A 15,394-nucleotide genomic window follows, 5' to 3' on the forward strand; every position below is an offset into this window, starting at 1 on the left:
CCTGTCCCTGAGCTAAGCCCTGCGTCCCAGGGGTGTGCATGCTGCAGAGGGGTGGGTGGAAGGAAGGGGCAGGGGAATTAATTTAAAACACATTTAAATTAAAATGCTTTCTTATAACCAGAGCCAGGCTAGGTGGTGGAGGCACCGCTCAGTGAAAGTGGCAGATTAAGGGCACTGGCTGGAAATACCCAACCTCTGAAAACACTAGAGGATTCTGATAGTCCAGCACAATGGGCAGCTTGCGCCATGCAAATGAGGACGGCCGAGTGGGATGAAGATGCTGTTAGGGGAAATGAGAAGGTTATCCCTATTTTTAAACACTCCCGACCCTTGGTACGATCTTATCTTTTCCATTCTAAAGATGAACAGATTCTGCCTCAGCAGTATTTTTATGACAACCCTCACAACCCCAAAATTCACGACGTCTGGCAGGGATAATTCAGCAGCCCCCACAGAGCATAGCTCCATCCCAGGCATGAAAATCTCTCCTGGTTTGGTGATGGAATGGTGGGAAGCGAGGCATCTCTGGGACATCACTGGCTCCAAGCCTGAGCCAAGCTCTCTGTAAAAGGCAGGAGATGGTTCCCTGCCTCCCAGTGGGGGGCTGTGAGAATTAGTTGGCTAAAGGGCCACATTTATTTACTCAGGTTTATAGACTGGTGCTGTACAAAGCTCTAGGCACATGTACAAATCTAACTTCCTAGAGGCTCACATAGAACCAGTCAACTGATGTACCGTCAACAAAGCTTTCATAGCTCCCCCCACATAATAAACCCTCATCCCTCCTCAACAGCTTCAGAGAAAGCCTGGGGAAGGAGGCATTGCTGTGTGGCCTGAAGGTTACCAAATGTGGGCTTGATGTGACCATCCTGAGGGAGTGGGATTTGGAGCTGAAGGCCCTCCACTAAGCATAGCCTACCCAGATGAACACGGCCAGGGACTGGCCGCTCAAATGCCCCATCTGATCTCAGCTGTCAGACAAGAGCAGCTCCTTAGAAATACAGCAATCAAACCATCTGGGAATTTACAGATCAAACCCCAATGCCTTGAACTGCCCCTGAAAATGAGCTGGGAGCCAGTGCAGACTCTGGAGAACAGGTGTAATAAGCTCCTTGTGGGAGGCTCTGATAAGTAATTGAGCAGCCACTTTCTGCACTAGCTGAAGTTTGAGCAGTCTCCAGATATAGTTCATACAGAGCATATTACAGTGACCCAACCTGGAGGTGACCGAGGGTTGTAGTGAGGTTCAGATTCAGAAGGCTGCAACCTTCTTGTCTAGCACAGATGGATGAAAATACATTTGGGTGCTGCTGTCTGGACATCCAGCCGCTGAAATTCCAACAAGAATCTAAAGTTGCAGACTTGAGTAACAAAAAGTAGGCTAAATCCCTGATTTGAGGGGGCAGCTATTTCCTCTGGAGAGCCAGCCAACAGCACCACCTGGGTCAGATGAAACAGATATCGAGCAAATGATAGCTCAGCAGTTTCTACCGCCTCAAACCTCCCATCTGCATGGAGTAGGACTAGTAATAGGGCAGATGCTTCCATACAAGGGAGAAACCATTCCAGGGATCATCTCAGTGCTTCCTTTGAATCATTCTCCCAAGGGAGGGGAGCGAGCACTGGCTGACAGAATACCCTGATGTTCTGACACCCACATAGCTCCAACAGCAGGGAATCTAATAGGGATCCTTCGGTGTTCTGCATAGTTCCCTTGGGTCTCTCTCTTCCCCATGACAGCCTGGCTGCTCCAGGAGCCCCAGCTCAGGTGGACTCTCTGTGCATTCAGAATGAGCATTACAGTTAGTACAAGTCTCCCCAGGAACATGCCATGGAGAGCAGCAACTGCTCCTTGAAGCCACCCTCTTCCCTTTGCCCCCAGTGCCACAGAGCCATCACTACATCAGGGGAGGGCTTTTTCCCAAGGTGAGAATACAGTGACGTTGCTTCTCTCCCTACATTGTGGGGCTTTTCCAGCCACACCTTACTACCCTGTGCAGCACACGGCCCACTGTCTGCAAAGCACTTTGACCTTGGAAGGAGCTAGCTGCCCAGATACATAGTGCTCAGCTATAAGTCTCCTGTATGCACAAGTGTCTCTGTAATGCCATCATCCTGACTCTACTGTAACAATCCAGGCAGAAGGATCCTGCCACATGAGTACGGTATTTGAGCAGAAGGCAGCAGGGTAGGCAGAATGTATAGCACATTGTTAGCCAGAGGGGCGTATCTGTTCATTTCATTTCTCCTGTCTCTGGCCTCGAACAGACAGTGACTGCTCGGGGGCTGCAGCTGCTGATGCCATGGGGACATTTTTAAACATTTGCCCACTTATTCAGTAATCTGCAGGTTGAGAGTCAGTTACTGAACTTGGGCACCTAAGTCCAGATACCCCGAGCCCCACAAGGGCACCTAGATCTGCATGTAAGGGGCTCAGTACCTGCCTTAAGTGACAGTGTGAACACCTAAATGTGAAGACAACCATCCTGCCTTAGGCCCTCAGGTTCAATAATTGGGCTTCACTTATTAAACAAGCCCCTCAAGTCCCTTCAGCTGCTGCCCAGAATCAAGGCCACACTCTATTACATGCAATGACTGCTTTTCCTGGAGGGGAGGGTGAGGTGCAGGCTGAACCCTTGCTTTGTCCCCAACCAGCCCCTTGAGCCATCCAGATGCTGCCCATGGGGTGAGACTCCTGTGCTCCCCCTAGTTGCCTCCAATGATATGAGGGAGAAAGACAAACTCCAACTCTGAAAAACTCATCTACCTCATGGGAGAAAGACAAACTCATCTACCTCATGACTCATCTGCCTGGAGGGGGCAAACGGCAGCTTGGTGTTTGCTATTTTAATTTACTCTGTTGAATGCTACTGATGAGGTTTATATCCAGGGGACGATTTTCTTTCAGCCCTAGCCCAGCAGAAACAGTGCCCAGTTTATAACAGGAGAAGCTAGTCCCTATGATCTCATGTTACAGCTCTGGGCTGTAACAGGGGATAAGAGGGACTGGCTGTGTTGGGCTATGGCCGTCTGCTGAGCAAGGGCCCTTCCAGCAGGCTCCCAGGGCAATTAGCAGGTGGCAGCATTAACTGCAAGGGTAATGAAGGACACCTGCCAGGAAACTCAGTCCTGCCTAACCCACTGAAAGGCCCAAGTACATTCCTACTGAGTGTCCCAGGGCAGCATGTCATCCAATCAGTGGCCTGCTCAAGGTAGGACTGGGTTCCCCAAACCCTGCCACAGGGTGGCCCAGCAGGTCTCATTCTGGCTCCTACTGATCAGCCAGCCACCTTTTCTTTGTCTCCTATGGCTCTGAGCCAGCTTTCCTTCAGTCTCCTACCACATCAAACCCCTCATCCTCCCCTTCCAGTTCCCACATAATCCCACTCCATTCATGTCTTGAGTCATTCCCCCTCCTCACTCCATTCAAGGCTCTCTCCATCCTGCTCCTTCACTTTCATTCATGCTACCCCCATCCACCTGAGAAAGTCTCTCTTTCCGGTTACCAAGGCCCTACCTGCTCCTGCAGTCTTCCCCTCCCCAGATCATCTCTCCCCACCCTTCCCTATTGCTCCTGCCACGCACTACCTAATGCATATGTCTCATCAGGTTTAGGGCTCATTCCCACTTCCCTGAACTTAATTTCAAAACACTTATTGATGTCTGAAGGTCCCTGAGCCCATAAGCTCTCCAGGTAAGGGAGCATGTTTGTAGAGTGCCATGTAAATTTACAATGCTATAACTACAGCATTTATAAGAGTATCTTCTGTAGTAAGCACTAATGGGCACAGAGGCCTGGGATTAAATGGGTCATTATAGGCACCTGGCCTGTTCCCCCCTGCCCAGCCTAGGAGGGGTTAACACCATGCCCCAAGTCTATTCAAGCCCTTTCTTCAGGTACCAGTTACCAATTGCACAAGGAAGCTCTAAAATGACACAGTTCAACATATATCTAACAACTACCATTCCCCAACACAGGAACGTCCTAGCATCTATTTCCCCAACTCTCCTGACACAGACACCAACCCGCTTTCTGGTGCTCCCCTCCAACCTGAGCTCTTTCAGCCTTCCCAAGAATCAAAGTGCTCATTAGGCAATACCTGACCCTGCCCAGCTGGGGCTGATAATTCTCTCTCCAAGGCCCAAACACCTGATCTTAAAGGGGCCCTGCCTCAGAATAGGCTGGATGGCCCTGGCCCTTTGAGATATGTCTGCAAGCATTTTGGATCTAGTGGGAGTGAGCCTCCTCTCCTGGCTCCAGCCTTGGCTTAATGGGGTTCTGGTGCTTTAAAAACAGTAGTGTAGACAGCACTTTGAAGTTGCAGCTTGGGATACGAAGCCCACGCCATCTCCCTAGGCTTCAGAGCCCAAGGTCCAGACGGAGCCACAACTCCACCATGATGCCTATCCAGCTGTTTTCAGCGTGCTAGCGCCAGCCCTGTTAGCCCAAATCTGGTCATCCAGGCTGGGAGACTGGCTCCTGCTCAATCCAAAATAAACAGACATACCCTACAGAGGCAGGCCACCCTGTTCCAGGCATGGAGACTTAATTCCCCTTTTGTGCCTAGGGTAGGTCCCTCTGGGTCAGGAGTGAGGTATGCTGGCTTGGTAGCAGTGGCTTGCCATGCTGCTGCCTGGGCTGGGGTGAGAGGGCTCTGCTCCCCAGGGGAAGGGGGGCTGCCAATCCAGGCCCTTTTATGAAAAATAAACAACTGGATCCCAGAGGAAAGGCCCCAGGTCAGGAATTTCCCCTTTCTTAATACTTTCCATGTGGACGCAGCCCTCACTCTCTGTCCCCTGGGGGTGAACGAGGAGGTACCGGAGGCGTTGGGCTGGACTCCCTTTCCAAGCTGGGGGATGCGTCGCTTCTGGAAGTCGAACGCTTGCTGTGGAGATGAGCGTTTGGGCCTGTCTGGCAGCTGTGACTCCCTCCCTCACCAAGGCCAGTGCACTCCAGCCCTGCTCGCAGGCTTGGTCGTGCGGATGACAAGAGCAGATGTGGTAGGCCTGGATTCTGTAAGGCCTCACTGCCCCAGTCCAGCTTTTCCACCTCCCTGTGGCCAGGCACAGCTCCATTAGCACAAGCCCTGTAGGACTCTGCTGAATGCCAACCAGGGCACAGAGTTTGGGCAGTTGTTGTGTATGGAATTGGTGGCAATATTGCAGCCATGGGCACCAGCATAAGAACCTAGCTAGCTAGTCAGCTCTGCTATAGATTGGGAAAGGACAGGGAGCTGCTCCCATCCACCTCCAGTGGTTTTGGAAGCTCTACTCAAGCAGGCAGTACCTAGCCAAAGTCTCTTTAAACAAAAGCATTCCCCCATCCTACCCCAGACAACATCCCTCTAGGCAGCACTGCAGTCTGCCCCTCATCATGCACTGAAACAATAAGGGGCTACCCCTCTACTTCACTCCAGCCAGTGTTCTGCTCTAACTGAGCTCACTACAGAAGCAAGTTCTGTGGCATTAACAGCACTTTGTGGGGCGAGGGAACAGAAATTAGACTCTGAAACTCTGCTCGAACATACCAAACCCCATTAGCAATTAATTCTGAGCGGCTCTACAGCTCAGAGCATGGGACTCTGGCAGGTAACTGATGAAGGATCTCCCCTGGGCAAGGACCAGACCTTCCATGTTCCAGCACTTGGCTCCATGTTGCTCTAGATATCTATCTGCTCACACTCACCTTTCAATCAGAACACATCTGCTGTGGCGCTCTGGCTCTCTCTCTGATTTTCCTGCTCCCTTCTGCCTGGTTTTCTCCTTCTACTACCCATCTGTGAATCTGTCTGTACAGTCACTTCCTCCTCTCCCTATGTCTTTCTTTCCTTTCTTTCTCTCTCTCTTTCCGTCTCCCTTGCTCTCTCAGGAAATTAAAGATAATCCTTTTTTTTTCTTTTCTGCTGCCGGATTCACTGTTTAACATTCTCTGCATGTGCTTGCGCTGATTCAAAACAGGATTAGACATTCTGTTGCTTTGATGTCAGTTGGGCTCTGCACTTGAGGCAGAGAGGGGGAAACTAAAATGTCTGTTCACAAGCCCTGCAGGTTCTGCACATCCACTCACACCAGTCATCAGCTGAAGGTCAGAGACATTTATCTGCCACCCAGATAATAAAGGCGGGTTCCCCTTCCACTCAGATTAGTCTGCAGGAGGGACAAAGAGCGTGCCTTGCTCCAACCCTGTGACATGGCAGCCAGCCGCGCTCTGTCCCTATGCTATTTGTTATTCCATAAGCCGCTGGCTTGCACTCCTGACTCCGTTTTCATGAGACACTGTGGGGGCTTATCGGCTCCCGTTAGGAGGCGAGGAGTAATTAATCATATGAAAACATGGCTTGTTTGAGTGTCAGCAGATATTATAACCTATAGCAGCCACCCAGCGGGGAGCAAATATGCCACCGGAGTCACTTTCAATAGAGAGATCTGTCCCTCAGAATCCCTGTGGGGAAGGCATGCCTGGAGTTACCCTGAGCAGGCACGAGGCCACTTTTAAGTGAGAAGCAGGGATAGGAGTGGATGCTCTGGGAATACATGGCAAAAGTAGTTACGGAGAAAGTGCCCATCTGGGTTTTCCTTAGTCAGCCCCTGGGCCACCTTTAAATAAGAAACAAGGCCAGGGAAAGGCTTTGGAGCGGTTTGGCTGGAGTTTCACTTGCTTACAGCAGGCCTGAATTTCTTCCCTGGGCCTTCCACAGGGAATGTGCAGCTGGCATTATCTTCACTGGCCTAAATGTCCTGTTAACTCCTCTAGTCCCTGTTTAGACTGAGTGGGCCTGATCCTGCTCTCACGGCAGTGGACGGCACTTGTGCCTTCGATTTTAATGCAAAGCTCATGAGGCCCAGTGACTCTTGGGCACTGCCTGCCACATAGGTCAGGCTCGGGAAGCTGAGACCCAGCTTGCAGTCAGTCCATAATAGTCTCAAGGGAATCCTCTGGCATGAGCATGGCTCAATTTCTTTGTTTAGCAAAAGGCTGCGATCAGTTCTTATCTGGGAAACCAGCTCTCCTAGCCACTGCAAAGGAACTAAGAGTCCGAGACACTGTGCCATGGCCTAAACCATCCCAAGAGTCACTGCAGCTACTGGAGAACGACGTGGAGGTTCCAGGCAGCGGCTCGGGAACTCCAGGGGCCTCATTAATATTCCATGGGCACATCCCAAAACCATTTGAAATGTCACTTCACAAACGCATGTCACTGCTCAGCTCCTTGGGCCATGAGACTGCCAAGGGGAGAGGCTGAGAGCACCAACAGGGAGCCCACAGCGATAGTAGGGAGGCAATGGAGCTATGGACAGGGAGTGCACAGTGACTATAAGGAGACAACAGAGCCACTGAGCGGGAGCTCGCAGTGACTGTAGGGAGATGATGGACCCATGGACAGGGAGCCCCCAGTACTACAGGAGTCAATGGAAGCACAGAGAATGAGCCAATAAATGGATTCACGCTGACTGACTCTCTCACACACACCTCAGTGCACCTCAGAGAGGAGGATGCAAGAATGTTGCAGCTAGCACTCCCTGAGCAGCAGGGGGCTGGCAAACAAGGCAGTTGGAGTTGTGCACCCCAAAAAGGAGGTACATCCAGGTGGGATGGAGGGCAAACTCCTTGTCCCCCACTAGCGCCTGGTGGCTGGTACTGGGACCAGTGCATGTGGCGCTAGTTTTAAGGAGCCTCTTCAAAGCATGCTCCCCACAGTGCTCAGGAAAAATTCTGCTTGCCTCTGTCCAGAGCAACCACAATGCCTCCAGCCCCCACCACTGCAGCCCTGCACCTCCGCACTGCTGGAAGTGCTATCACTTATTCCCGGGCTTTGGAGAGTGTCCCACCTCATTGAGAGCCCTCTTGCAGTGTCCCAAGTGCTCTGGAAGCTCCTCTGTCAACCAGGCAGGGGCTAATCTATCTTTGTCCAGCATGCACATAGACTAGATTAGTGCCTGAAATAAGCTCCATCCATCATGCTGGACCAAAGTAGATTAACTCGCAGTGCGCCTGCCTCATGTGGCCCCACTCTCCAGGTATGCTGATTAATGAAGCAGCTTCCTTTATCTGCCAAGCTCAGGAAACATGCATATCTGGGCTGGCTTGAGACAAAGAGAAATATGGGCACTAGATACAGACACAGGGTGTTATTGGATGCATCAGCCTTGATAAGCGAGTTTTGCCATCTGGACCTTGCTGACATGCACCTGTTCCATAAGTTCCCATCTCCCACACTAGCATCCATCACGCTCCGGTCTCCTCCACTTCTATCCTCGGTACACTCATCCCCACTGCACCTTTTTCCCCTTCACCCACACTCTCTTCACTCATGTTCCTTTCCTACATGCCCCTTCCTTCCCTCTCCCTTCCCAGGCATTGTCTCCCTTCACAGGTCCCTACTTAACGATCTTTGAATTAGACACTGAATGAACTACCAGCCCGCTAACCTTTTCCTGGCGCGTGAGAGAGCCACTGATCAGTGCCTGTGGAAGTGCCAGGGGCTTTGGGCAACGCGGAGAGTTCTGGCCAAACAGGGAGGTGGTGCCCGTCAGAGGCCACTGTGCAACCTGCACTCTACCAGGGACAGGATTGATTGCTAGTGGGAAGTCGCTGCTCATTCTCTAGAGCGGGGGGCTCATGACAAATTCTTTTGGTGGCCTCAGAGTGCAGCCACCAACTCTTGCTGGTGGCTGCTCTGACACTTTTTCCTAAAATACTTAATTAACTTTAGAAAAAAATAAGCACATATACTAGCACAGACTTGCTAGCTAGCTGGGAGGCTGTGAAAAGTGATAGTAATAAACATAAGCCTCTCGCTGCCTGCTCTGGGACTGGTGGTAACTAATGCGGCAAGCCCAGAGGTGCCTTGGCTATGACCTGCCAAGCCTACAGGTGCCTGGGCTCAGCCCCAGCACAAATTAAGCACTGGATGTGGGGGAGGCAGTGAGGGCCAGGGCGATGGGGGGGTGGATGTTGAGCCCTGCCGCCCCATGGCCAAGGCCCAAGGCCCCATGGCCGGAGCCCCGCCACCTTGGGAAGGTGGGTCAGGAACTCACTGGCTTCTTGCGAAGTCCAAGGTTCCTCCGGCATTGTGCCCCATGTGTCTCCAGAGGCAGTGCAGGATGTGATCCCCTGCTGGCGGTGCCAGCAAATACCATAGTGCATACAGGAAGAATAAGAAGGGGATGGGTCACTGCTTTGCCCCCTCCCCAATCACTGCCCAGGAGGCTATTGTGGCCACAAAAAAGTCACTGGTGACTGCATTTGAGAAATGCTGCTCTAGAGCCATATAGTGTGAGGCACAAGCTGCTTCATATTGACAAGGAGCTCTGGGGTGATAACTTGTGTCCCCTGAAGAACTGGGACATTTCTCCCTTCATTGCAGTCCTGGCTGGGGCACATTGCATTTTACCCCTCTTTAGCTTCCCCCACTTTGGATACAAGAGCTATTTTCATCATGGGCCTGAATTTCCCACCCCTGCCAGTTGGCATGACACAGGAGTTGGGGAAGGTGGTGGCCAGAAGGTCACACAATGACTGTTGGTCTTTTTGGCCAACTGGCCCCATCCAAAGACGGTTGAGGTCACTGGGAATCTTTCCGCTCAGTGCAATGGGTGTTGGATCAGACCCCAACTGAATAGCTTTGCAAGGGGCCCCAATTTTGCTTGAATCATCCCTGAGTGTGCATGAAGTGGATCCTTCAAACTAATGATGCAGGCTGGATGAGCTCCCAGTGAAGCTTCATTAAAACCTCTATCCTTTCAGCTCCCTCCAGCTTGGCTTTTGCAGAGATTGGTTGTTTGGGATTTTTTAAGTGGAAATTATTTCTCATTTCTCTTCGTGATCAAAACACATACAAAAAAGAAAGGATGGGAAAGAGCTCCTGGGAGATGAAAGAGCAGGATTATGGAGAGGGCTTTTGCTTTGTTATCCCCCTAGCATGGCTTAGAAAGTCTTTTCAGAAGCTGGATTTAATTGGCTACGTTTTTTCTCACTGCTAAGCTGCTCTTCATAAAGGAAAATGTGGCTCTTGAGTCAGGGTCTCTCATCTGTTAAGGATAGTGTATGCCATGTCAGTGGTGCAAAGTGACCTTAAATTGTCAGAGTTGTCCGCTTGTGGTGGGGAACTGTCTACTGATGGAAAGCAGGCAGAAACAACTATGGCAGCCGCCCCCTGACCCTCAGTATAAAGGCAGGTATGAGCTGTGTCAGAGGTGTTCTGGGGTCAGGGCATGGGTGGGATCACTACGCCTGATCCTCCTCTGCTGTGAGATCCATTCCAGACCTTTTGGCCATCTGCTGCTCTAACTTCCTCTGGAGCCAGGTGACCATGGATAAGGATGAGCACAGCTTGGACATAGTGGAGAATCAGGGCCATGCATTGGGAGGCAGCACAGTCCAGTGGTTAGGGAACTTTTTAATTCCAGCACTGCCAATGACTTGCTGTGTGTCTTTGGACAAGTCATTTCTTCTCTCTGTGTGTTTCACTTTGGCAAAACAGGGATGACACTTACCTTCCCCTATCAAGTTCTAGCAAGGAAAAGCACTCTAAGAGAGCTAAAAGTTATTGTGAAATCAGTGGGACCCAAAGTGGCAACTATAATCTGTGATAGGCAGGGGTTGGTTTGGGCATAGGTGCCATGTTATAAGTATGGTGATTTGGGAAGGATTTCTTCTGAGGACACAATCCCATGAGAAACCCCCCTATGTACTGGTACCACATCCCAGGAGTGCAAGTAGAGATAGACAGGCCAGGAAGATTCAGAAGATGCCCAGAAGGTTTGTCCAGAGACCATGAAACCAGCTGGCTGGCCAGAAGATTTGATGCTTTGGGGATTTTTCCATCCCTAGGAGGGCAGGGGGGTGGCAGAAGGCTGGCCAGCCTGATGATGGACTCCCTGCCCTAGCAAAGGGAAGGCAAGAAAGTTATGTCAGTTTGCCCTGGGGGAAATGGTAGATGGGAGGCAAATCAGGGAAAGAAGGAATGATGGAGGAATCTGTTTTATTGACGTAGAGGAACAATTCCACCCTGGGCACCAATACGCTTAGGGCTGGCCTTGCAATGTGACCTTCTGTGTCCTAACATGCAGCCCCCAATTGCCCCATGCAAGAAGAGGACACAACTGATCAACTATGGGTTTTATTGCTAGTGAGCAGGCAGCAAGCAATTTGTATTCACTACTCAGGGAGAAGGTAAGTGTGACTACATATTATGGCTGGCTGCATTTATTGCTGACGTGACCCTTTATGAGTAGTTATACAGAAAGAGCAGCTCTCTGCTCCCATGAAAACTCGGACACTAAAGGGTAGGGTTTGATTGTCAGGCTGCTGTGAATGCAGACAATTCCCCATATGATGTCTGAGGACAGAGCTTGGATCAAGACGTAAGCCCCGAAAGAGGCAGGTATTGATTGCAGCAGTGTTGAATGTTAGTCACTTCACTTTGAAGCTAAAAACACCACCACATGTTAACATAACGATAAGGCTATAGTTATAGGAAATACAGAGGCTAAGTCTACCCTGGTAATCTTAACCTGTCCACATTACACTCATGGGCCCAAATTCTCCTTGCAAAGTCTCACTGGTGTGACACTATCAGAGTCAATGGGTATACCCCATGGTAAGCGAGAAGGGAAACTTGCCCATCTAGTATTGTGGACTAATAGTGATGCTGATATATGTCATATGCAATGGGCCCATTTCTGCCTTCAGATCTGCACCCACCTCTCCGAATGATGTTCTTGGGAGTTGCTCAGATGTAGCTCAGGGACTTATTACACCTCTGACTTACTGGTGTAAATCAGGAGTGTAAATCCACTGGAGGCCATAGAAGGATGGTGCAGTAAGTGAAGGGAGAATTGGGCCTTGTGCACACAGTTGTAGATGAGTTACTATTCAACCCCAAACTTTTTCATTTCTGGACGTTGCAGCATTTAAAACTGCAGCTGCCTCCTCGCCCTATCTGTTCTTATAATTGAGAAGTAACTAGCATTCTACTCTGAGGCAGTGCCAGCCTCCCCCAGGGCTCCTTGCTGTTGATACCAGATACTGGTACAACCCTGGAATTTCTTATCATAACAGCCGAATGTGTCCATTTGCTGAGCACATATCCCTATCCCTGACCTTACTGAGACAGTTACAGCCATGGCAGCCCAGTGCCAGGAGGCCTCTCCACTTCCCTGTGCAATGTGGAGAGCTACTTGTTCCTCCTTGTTATTTTTGGCTGCTCTTTTGTCTTTGGGGTTCTTTAACCTTTAACAAGGAAAAGAAAGCTGCAGAAGCCACTTGCCTTGGCCTTTGGTTTGCTGCAATCAGCCGGGGAAGCAGGGCATAAAGACCAAAGCTTCAAATTAGCAGTTTGAGACTAGAATTACTAACAGGCTGACCAGACAGTTCTAATCTTTCATTTCAATGGCAAGAAAGTGGCAGTGAGAGAAGAGTGATTTTCTGGGTTCAGATGAATGCCCCGTTTGACATTCAGCTCTGATAAAAAGAAGTTTTAAGTGACCAATTAGCCAGCATCTGTGCTTTTAAAGGGATATGTGTGTATACAGGTTATTTTATTGAGCAGCTGAGAAAATACTTAATTCACTGAAAAGTTCATTAGGAAGGCACAAAAACACAAGATGAGGGAAGATGGTATTGTAGCTAGGGGCAGACCTGGAGTTAGAAACACGGGGTTTGCACCTGGTTCTGCCACAGACTCACTGCATGGTTTTTTGCAAGTTACTTAACTTCTCTGTGTCTCACTTGTCTCATCTGTCAAATGAGTGTGATAATGGTTATCTACTTCCCGGGGTGAGAGTGGCTAAATGAATGAATGGTTGTGCAGTGCTTTGAGATTCTTGGCTAGAAGGGGTTGTAAAAGTGCAAAATATGATTATTACACAGAGATTGCAAAATACCACCAGCTCAAACAGGGTGAAATTCAACCCTGTACTGAGGGCCAATGAACCATATAAGTCTGATTTTGACATGCAGGTGGTGTATAGCCCTTGTGCTGGTTTTCTGCACAGGACTGAATTTTACCCACAGTGCTCATTTGATCAGTTTAAAGGAAAATGGTTGTGATTAGTATTAATATCATCAAGCATATTCCTGCAAACCCTGACTTGCATGAATAGTGATGCCAGTGGGCTAATAATGTGCATGAGGATTTGCAGGGTTAGGCCCTTAGCTAGCATATACAGTGCCAATCAGAGTAGTATCAAGGTATTAAGTAAATATTTACTAAGTAAGAATGAATTTTAAAATACATTTGCAAAACTGTTTGGAGAAACTGTTATAATAGTTTTGTAACAGTGGATTGTGCCAGCATCTCCCCCAGGGCTTGCTGCAGTTTTGCTCATACTGCATAAGACAGAGACATAGGTACAGACACAGGAAATGCAACTCATCAATGGAATGCAAGAGACTTTCAGTGTTAAACTGTTGTTAAAGCAACCAGATTTGTTTCCCAATAATAGAATTTGCCTTTCAACAACTTTGGAATTCTCCACCTTTCTTATGCATTCAAGTGGCTTTCCTCCATTTCCTGTGCCTTAACCTACTTCATTAAACTAGCAAGACGGCAACCCCCTGTTTGGTTGTTAATTACTCTCTCTTTTAATGACAGGTTTCAGAGTAGCAGCCCTGTTAGTCTCACACATTCTTGTCAACTGCTGGAAATGGCCCACCTTGATTATTACTACAATAGGTTTTTTTTCTCTCCTACTGGTAATAGCTCACCTTACCTGATCACTCTTGTTACAGTGTGTATGATAACACCCATTGTTTCATGTTCTCTGTGTTTATAAAATCCCCCTACTGTATTTTCCACTGCATGCATCCGATGAAGTGAGCTGTAGCTCACGAAAGCTTATGCTCAAATAAAATTGTTAGTTTCTAAGGTGCCACAAGTCCTCCTTTTCTCTCTTTTAATGTAAGGCACATTTTCACTGTTGGTTAGTGACTCAATTTTCATTGCAATTAGACAGAGTGGTTAGTTTAACACTTATACTACATTTCCAATTTCTACAACTGATTTCAATGGAAGTTTTGCCTGCAGGATCCGGATTTAGATAAATCGGCATAATGCACACAGAAAACTGCTGTCTCACAATGGCTAGGCAGGTGGTGAGTTGATTACTGCTATTGCTTCTGCTGATGGGCTATGAATTGTGCATGCAGCTAGTCTATGCTAACACATCTGATTGTTTTGTTATCCCACCCTCTCTTCCCCATTGGTTTAGTCCACCTGCTATGGCTTGTCCTTTAGACTATAAATCCATTGGAGCAGAGATTGTCATTTACTGTATGTTTGTACAGGGTTTAGCACAATAGGGTCCCAATGTTGCTGAGGCCTTAAGAGAAATGATGAATAATACAACATGGAATAATGCCATAAAATTATGATGTTGATAAAGCGAATCCAAAGTGCAGAGTATCAGGTTACAGGAAGATAAGCCCATGCCTCTTGTGCATTGGGGGATATTGACCTTGTGGTCTATCATGCCTCAGGTATCTGAGAAGTTGTATTGCAGGTTTCCTTTAATGCTGCAACTCTGTTTCACAAGTGAACAATAATGTTAGAGGTGTAAGTGCCAAAATAATGCTTTGCTTTGGAAACCTGCTGAATCTTAAATGTCAAACTTCCACTTTGTAGAAAAATTGGTGTCTTTTCAGAAAGCCACCTACTCCCCGGGGAAAGGTAAGACAGACTTTAAAACTGGGCCTGGAAAAAGCTGTTTAAAGAAACATATCTACCTTCTGGACTATGTCACTTTTACATAAGCTTCACTGATTCCACACATTCTCATATCCCATGGGTATCCCACTGCTGAGAAACATCTTGGGTCAAATTCTTCACTCACTCATGAAACTTCAATGGAGAATTTGCCACTTCCTGCCTCCAGTCCTTTTGTGTGCATAACACATCACCAATGCACATGTCACATCTCCCTTTTAGTGGCGAATCCACTAGAGGATAACAGCCTACTGCTGCTGCCAGCTAATGGTGATAGACTCCTTCAGCTTAAGTGATTGGAGATCCAAGCTGCAGTGCTAAGGTCAAACCCTGCTGAAATGACAATCCATGTATGAGTCATGAGAAGTGCACACCAAGGGCCTGATTTTAAGAGGTGCTGAGTCCCTTCAGCTCTCACTGACTTCAGCTAAGGTTGTGGGTGCCCAGCACTTTTGAAAAGCAACCACTCAGCAGATCTCAGCCCTCACAATGGTACATGGGGAGAGCTAGATCTAAAATTAAAGTCTAAAAAAATAATTTCAGGTTCAGGAATCAAATCAATAAATAATTCAGTAATAAATGTTGAATTGATTACAAGAAGAAGTATCTCAAAGGTGGAGTGAAACACGCAGCCTGAGTCAGACAGCGCTGAGGTGGGTCAGAGGATGAAACTGATGTTTACACAC

At 48.5% G+C, this 15,394-nt stretch overlaps 1 protein-coding gene across 2 annotated transcripts in view; it reads right to left on the minus strand.

Annotated features, from left to right (window-relative positions):
• The window catches only part of CASKIN2 (CASK interacting protein 2), an 86,127-nt gene extending 80,012 nt beyond the window's left edge, over positions 1-6,115 (minus strand). The window contains exon 1 of one of the 2 annotated variants that reach the window (XM_043528558.1): positions 5,687-6,115. The gene's annotated coding sequence lies outside the window, so the exon portion shown is untranslated. Of the gene's footprint in view, positions 1-4,026; positions 4,093-5,686 lie in introns of those variants that run through there. The other variant, XM_043528557.1, reaches the window with a different exon arrangement.
• Between the last annotated feature and the right edge of the window lie 9,279 nt (positions 6,116-15,394).

This window comes from Chelonia mydas, chromosome 14 (assembly GCF_015237465.2).
Source record: "Chelonia mydas isolate rCheMyd1 chromosome 14, rCheMyd1.pri.v2, whole genome shotgun sequence".
NCBI lineage: Eukaryota > Metazoa > Chordata > Testudines > Cheloniidae > Chelonia > Chelonia mydas.